General features: G+C 44.3%; 1 protein-coding gene across 1 annotated transcript in view; it reads left to right on the forward strand.

Annotated features, from left to right (window-relative positions):
• Positions 1 to 1,994: 1,994 nt before the first annotated feature.
• AMMECR1L (AMMECR1-like) overlaps positions 1,995 to 7,697 on the forward strand; it is a 23,941-nt gene continuing 18,238 nt past the window's right edge. The window contains exons 1-2 of the mRNA XM_006876198.1: positions 1,995 to 2,121; positions 3,692 to 3,797. The gene's annotated coding sequence lies outside the window, so the exon portion shown is untranslated. The remainder of the gene's footprint in view (positions 2,122 to 3,691; positions 3,798 to 7,697) is intronic.

The following is a 7,697-nucleotide window of genomic DNA, read 5'->3' on the forward strand; positions in this document are numbered from 1 at the left end:
TGATGAACCTGACCTATACTCAGAGCAGTAGTTACTCTAAATAGCAACAAAGAGGGAAAGAGTCTTCACCTCAAGTATCAATGCTATCCCCTCTGTATACAGGGTAGTTAGGGATGGGCAACTTAGACATTGGCTACCTAAAATGAGGGGGCAATAAAGGCATGAAGTGACTGGCTTACAAGGTTTCAAGAGGGAGTTTAGTTTAAGAGTATGGGGGGAAAGAAAGAGTCCCCACTGAATAGCTGTCATCTTGTCTAGATGAGTCTGGTGAAAAGAGATAGGGATAAGATTCATAAGATTCAATAGTGTAGAATTGTTATCATGACTAATTGTGACTATCACAATTATAAAGGTAGAAAGGGGAGTGGTTAATCTTACAGTCCAGAAACAGAGGACCCTAGGACGATCAAGAGAGAAGCGCACAAGCAGAATGCAGGACCTTATCCAGAGAAACAGCGTGCCAGAGATGGGGGCATGGAGAGGGGGAGTGGCTAAGGACTCTAGATTCATGGACTAAGAGGAGAGGGACTAAAAGCTGGTGGCCAGGAAGCAGACTTGCATAATGTGCCCTTTGGAGATGTAAATTATTATATATGCCTGAGTGGTTTTTTTGTTTGTTTTTTTAAAAAAGCTGGAACAGAGAGAAATACTGTTAACTGAGGGTAAATGGAGGGGATTCTAATTATTGTAATGAAACAAGGTGTATGATTTGTTGAATGTTAAACTGACGATATACCCTGTAAACTTTCACTCAATAAACAATAAAAACCTTTAAAAAAAAAAAAAAAAGGTCAGTATTAACATTGTTAGCTTACCCCATCTGTAATTTTTTAAATGCTAAACGATTAAGCAAATCATGCCGGAATTACAAATATTTTCAATTAAATTAATTTACTGAGTCCTGGTGTGGCGCTGTGGGTTAATGCGCCGGACTGAAAAGCCGTTTGAACTACAAGGCCGGTGGTTCAAGCTCATCAGCTGCTCCTAGGAAACCCTATAAAGGGTCGCTATAGGTCGGAACAGACTTGACTGCACATCACAACAATTAAGAAAAATTGTTCTTTTTAGACCCTTGCCCGGCTAAATTCTGAGGAACGCGTTTAATTGTTGGATCCTAAATAACTCTAGCCTGGTAGTGGGCGCTGCTTCTACTCAACATAACAAACTAATTGCCGTTTGCCCCTCCCCCATCTGTCAAAAGCCTAGGTAGGCCAAAGTGGAAACGAGCACAGAACCCAAAACACATCCACCCTAATCCAAACGCAAGCTGGATGGAAAGCTGGCCTGAGTTATCCAGGCTCTGCTGCTTTCTAAGGCTGAGGCCCGGTCAGGGAAGGAGACGAGAGCGCGGGTACTCTGGGAAAAAAGCCGTTGGCAGATCGGTGTCAGATACGGGCCTAGAAGGGGTACTGAACGGCATTCTGAGCTTCCCCGTTCGCGCGCGGAGCATGCCACTGCCGGGACCCGCCCTACGACTCCCAGCGCGCCCCGCGCTTGCCCAGATCAGCGCGCCCGTCGTGCACCGCGACGATTCGCCTGACAGTGGGCGCGGTAATCGGCTGACAGGGCTCCCGGCTGGGTTATTTTCGATCCTCCCCTTAGGGTAAGTTCTGCCTAAGCACCACTCTATCCCAACTGCCTGGAACTTGGCCCGCGAAAAGAAAGCCGTCTCCTAAATTCAACACCATAAAGTCGGTGCCAGCCAATAATGTGAGCGGACTGTGATCACGTGATAGTAATAGGGCGGTGCTCTGACGGCTCCCTAAACTCTATGGTCTTCACGACTCGCTAGAGGGCGTGTGGTACACTGGAGGACTCCCTACATTCTTCCTCCATTACCTCACCACCTCTGGTGCCGGCTGGGATAGCGGAGGACTAGGTCCTCCAGCCGCCCGGGGAATACCTCTAGTCGTTCTTCCTGGCCGCCACCGTCGCTGCCGATTCCCGTTCTGCTCTCCTGGCCTTCTTCGTCCCGCCCTGTCCGAGTCGCGCACCCGGCCCACCTGCGGGCCTGCTTCTCTCGAAAGCCCACATTCAGGCGCATGGCTCCATGAAGCAGGAGGAAGAGAGAGAGCGCGAGAGGTCCCGTCCGCCCCGGCTGCGACTGGGCCAGAAGAAAAGGTGGGAAAGTCGGGCCACGCCGTGCTTTTCTCCCTCCTCCCCCAGGCCGGGGTGAGTGGAGGTACTGGGAAGGAGTCCTGAGAGTGATTCTCGGAAACCGAGGTCGGCTGTCCCAGGAAGTGGATAGTCGGGGTCATGGGCGAGGGTCCCGAGCGTCGGCGAGCAGCGGGCCCTGCCGGCCGCATGTCCCAGTGGATGGCAGGGGGTTCGTGAGGGCTTGTTGGGTTGGGGTGGCGGTCGGACGGATGCCCAGCCCCTGGTTGCGAGGCAGAGCTCCAGCTGCTTTTCTATACTCCCTTCTGGAAACAGTCTCGGGTCTGTAAAGTTTGGTGGTCTTGCGCCGCCTGGCGGTCCCCCGCTGACCATCCCATCGTCCCGATTCCCTCCCCCGCCCCGCGTTTGGATTCCACCCCCGCGGCTCGGCCCCTCTACCCGTCACTCTTGTTATCTCTTCGGCTTCTCCTAGGCCACCGGCTCTATTCCTTACACTGTTTTCTTACCGTTCACGTTTTCCGTCTGTCTCCTTTGCCCCTCTCCGGCCTCTCCTTTCCTCCTTTTCTTTCTTAATACTCTCCACACGCACGCTTTCTCTTTTTCTTCCTCTTTTTTTTTCCAACCCCACCCTCAGATTCTCCTTCCCTTTTCACCTATACCCCTCATTCCATCATCCATCCCCGTTACTCTTTTGGGGGGTTTATATCTCTCTTCTCAGTCTGTGGGTTCTGCCCTTCATTCCTTGTCCTGATATGAACTCCTTTCTTTGACACGTTCCCTCATCCTTTTCCCTCTGGGCCTATTCTCTTTCACTGCCCTCTACTTGGAGTGAGTGAGTGGGTGGAGCCTGGAGTCTCCTGTTTACTTCTTTGGGAATGTTGTTAAGTGCCATCGAGTGGGTTCTGACCCATAGCGACCCTGAACGGGGTTTCCGAGGCTGTAAATCTTTACGGGAGCAGAAAGCTTCATCTTTCTCCCCCGGAGCAGCTGGCAGTTTCGAACTGCTGACCTTGTGGTTCACAGCCCGATTCGTAACACTACACTACCAGAGCTCCTTTGGAAATACCTAGCTTAGTTTTTTAGTGCTTTACTGGATTGTGGAGGGGACCTTTGGAGAGCATTGAAGATTGTGAAAAGATTAACCAAAGACAGAGTGAGAATGGATGATTCTACCAGCATTTCTTTCCACCTGCTGTATAAAGGTGACCTGTCCTCAGGACACTGGCCCTGGAATACTGTCCAGTAATTCATAAGCATCTTCTTTGCAGAAGACTTGGGAATACATTTGTATTCTGAAACCAATAGATTGCCTTTAAATAGTACATCCTGGCCTGAGAGCAAGTTTTGATCTATATTAGAGGAAGGAGGTTAATGCATGTCTCCTGTTCAAGTTCAATAAACCATTTGATCTTCAGTGTCTTTCCCTTTTATGAGACTGCCGAAAGTACAGAAGGCCTGTAATTGTTGTCCCCCGCCTCCATAATTGCTCTGTAGTTTGCCGTGTTTTCCAGAAAAATACCTTACCTGTACACTGCTTTGATTTAGCTTATTCACTGCACTTGCGTTTTTCTCTTAGGTACAGGAAGAAGGAATGGAATCGAATGGAAGAAAATTCGTTCCAGAGACAAAATAGCTCCCCTCTATTATAGCTGTTCCCCTGGCAATACAACTTTTGGCTTTCAGTGAGTAGTAGTATTACTGTGAACACATTTAGAAAAGAATTTTGTTGCTGTTTTGATTTAGGGCCTGTGCTGGTTTTGTGTGGGTTCTGTGCTGTGGAGCCATAGGGTTTCTGAGGCTGTAAATCTTTATGGGAACAGAAAGTCTCGTCGTTCTCCCGTGGAACAGCTGGTAGTTTCGCACTGTTGATCTTGAGGTTAGCAGCCCAACTCATAACCACTATACTGCCAGAGCTCCTTGGGCCTGTAGTAGGACTTTAAAATGTATGTATATTTTGTTTACCTGTCTATTCTACGTCCATGAGGGGATCCTAATGTTGACAAAATCCCTTTCACTTGCTCTCTTAAAATAATTTAAGTATGCAAAGACAAAGGATTTTCTTGAGGTCCTCAGAGTGATTAAGAGGGTGATGTAGCTTTATATGTCCTTTATATTCTATTATGTAAAGTCTGACTCCCAACCCTTCCCAAATTACTCATTTTGTAGACAGCCAATGATCATAATGCAGATCCTGATCAAGGTTAATTAATTGGTCTCTTGCATATAATTATAGTCCTCAGAGATTTCTAGAACTTTTTACACTATCTCATCTCAGATTTGAAAATAAGTAAAATTCTTTTATGTAGTTTCAATAAAGTTATGGGGGGAAAGTTCATTACTAAACCATCCTCCTGAATTTATTAATGATGGTGTGCTGGCATTTGTAAAATAGTTTTTCCCTGTACTTTGCATTTCATTGAATCTTCACAACCCCTCTGTGTGGGAGACAGGGTAACCAAAACCCAGAAAGACTCAGAAGTATGTCATAAGTCACATAGAAAAAATGTGAAATGCTCAAAACAAAACTTCTTAAGCCAGCTTGACCCAAAAATATATAGTTCTGCATGTTCTTCTAAATCTAGATGTAGAAGAAAATTGTATAGGTAAATTGGGTTTTTCAGGAAAGTTTTTACATACCATGTTTTTGGTACATGCTTATTTATATGATGGGATTTCAAATATATAGAGATGATTACTTTAAATGATCATAATTTTTCACTTATTTCCTGGAATAGATCCATAAGTAGGCCAGAATTATAGCTCAGGTACCATTTCAGTATGCATAATAAAACTATTAAATTGAATTTAAGTTCAGCTGTTACAAAGGAAACGACAGCCTTCTAATGAAGGTTTGGTTTGAGCTGACATCTGGACATAACAGAGAAAATGCAGAGAACTCTTTTTTACTTTAACTCTTTCCCATCTGCCAAATATGTATTCTTTGTTAGTAGGTCATTCTGTCCAGTAAGCTGTTTTGAGACTTGTCTTCAAAAGGTGAATGTAAAATTGTTGCACCTTCAGCTTTTCTAGGTAATTGTTTCCTGGTTATTGTTTGAAGTCTAATCTTTTATTTTTACTTTCTATCGTGAATTTGTGGCAAGTCTGTAGAACAGATTGTTTAACATTCATATATTCATACATATTTGGTTTCTTCTCATTGATTGCAGTGACCTAGCATCTAAGGAGTACTGGTAGTGTAGTGGTTACGAATCGGGCTGCGAACTACAAGGTCAGCTGTTCAAAACTACCAGCTGTTCCACGGGAGAAAGATGAGGCTTTCTGCTTCCATAAAGATTTACAGCCTCAGAAACCCTGTACAGGATCACTATGAGTCAGAACCGACTCCATGGCACATAACCACCAACAACCATTGTAGCATCTGCGTCCTGGTGTGTCAGTGTAGGACAAGCACTGAACTGCTTGACTGGGAGGTCAGCATTTCAAAACCAGCAGCTGCTCTTCAGAACTCCTATACAGGGTCACTGTGAGTTGGAACTGACTTAAGGACACCTAACAACTTATCCCTGTGTTTCTTTGTTTCCATTCCTTCTTTTCTAACTCTTCTGAACTTTGTCTTTGGGTAAATGTTGCCCTTTTGATCTCATATGGTGATTATTGTAAGGTGTGTGTACCTCACTAGAGTTTTTACATTTATACACTTGTTTGGCTCAAAATTGAACCATGAGGTGAATTCATTTCCAGACTCATCTGAAGGGTGACTAAGGGCTGTAGTCTCCAGGGTAATACCAGTATTTATCCAACCAGTCAGCCTGCTCTGGTAAAGATTTAGTCTCAGAAACCCTACAGAGCAGTTCTACTTTGCCCTATAGGATTGCTAGGAGTTGAAATCAACATGATGGCAGTGAGTCTGGTTTGGGGGTGGGGGGGTTGACAGCAGGTGATTTATTAAAATGCATTGTTCTCCAAAGAGAAAAAATATCCAGGTTATCAGAGTTATGGTTCCATATTAATAATACAATCTTTATAAGTTCCTTCTTAGTAGAACTCTGTTACAGGGTCATTTATTTCTCTAGAAATTATAAAAACAGAACTATGGTGTTTTTATAGTCCTCAGAGATTTCTAGAACTTTATATGTTGCTGTTGTTAAGTGTCATTAAGTCAATTCTGATCCACAGTGACCTTGTATAGGGTTTCCAAGGAACAGCTGGTGAGTTTGAACTGCCAGCGTTTTGGTTCAAACCAACCTTGCGGTCAAGTGCTTGACCTATAGCACCACACCAGGGGCCTGCCTTTATTAGTAGGGTAAGTGGTAGTAGTAGTAGCTGTGTTCCAAAGAGGAGCCCTGGTGGCACTGTGGGCTGGCACAGTGATTGACGCTTTCAGCTGCTAACAAAAGGTCAGCAGTTCAAACCCACCAGCTACTTTGCAAGAGAAAATAAGCAGTTGGTTTACATAAAGGTTTACAGCCTTGGAAACCCAGTTCTGCCTGTCCAATAATGGTCACTATGAGTCAGAATCAACTTGATAATGGCTATGTAACAAAGAATTGTGCCAGATGCTTTCATGCTATGCTCATTAAATGCTCACAAACAGCCCTCTGGTAACAGAAGCCCATATCCCACCGAGATGGGAGAATGTGCCCAAGTTTATGCATCTGGCACTTGACAAATTAGGTAGGCATCTCAGCATAGACTACCCCTGAAAACCTAGTAAGCAGTGTCTTCTGCAGATGGGAGCTGCTCTGGGAAAACCAGCATGCTGTTTCCAATGAACTTAGTAACCTTAGAAGGGACCTACAGCAAGGGAGGAAGGCCCTCCTGACCAGCCAGCCAGCTCAGTCAGGCCCATCATCAAATTTTTTCTTAATATTCTTTTTTAATAAGCATTAGCTATTTATGGGAAGTGTTTTGCACTAATTCCTGTCATCATAGATCATGAATGCTCTGGTAGGTGACTCTTAAAGTACTTCATTATTTAAAAATGGGAATGGGGGTGAGTGATATTCTCAAGTATAGTTTAAATTTTATTGACTGTCAAAGGAAAAGCCTTGAGCCACATAAAAGTTTAATGAAAGCAAAGTTTGTTCCTCAAATATTGGTCTAGGACTGATGAGTTATTGTTGGTTTTTAGCAAGACCGCTACCAGGATATATCAGACCAAGAAGTGAACGTAGGTAGTAGTAGACCTAAGTTTTAGAGTGAATTAGTGACGTTGGCTCTGCAATTTGCTATGAATAACTATTAAACCATCCTTTGGTTTGTTGACAAGAATAGGTAATTTATAATTGAGTTACCTGCAACTTTGAAAACACTCCACAGTCAGCACTTTACAGTGGAATTTGTAAACTTGGGCACATTCTCCAATCTTTGTGAGACCTGGGCTCCTGCTACCACAGGGTTGCTTGTGAGCATTCAGTGAGTACACCATTCTGTTTATAAAAGACTCAGCCTTAAGTAAAATTACTAGATCTATAGATAAGATTCTTAGTTGTTGTTATGTGCCGTGGAGTCGGTTCCAACTCATAGTGACCCTGTACAGGGTTTCCAAGGCTGTAAATCTTTACAGGAGCAGAAAGCCTCATCTTTCTCCCTTGGAACAACTGGTAGTTTCGAACTGCTGA

This window comes from Chrysochloris asiatica, unplaced genomic scaffold, assembly GCF_000296735.1.
Source record: "Chrysochloris asiatica unplaced genomic scaffold, ChrAsi1.0 scaffold00363, whole genome shotgun sequence".
Taxonomy (NCBI): Eukaryota; Metazoa; Chordata; class Mammalia; order Afrosoricida; family Chrysochloridae; genus Chrysochloris; species Chrysochloris asiatica.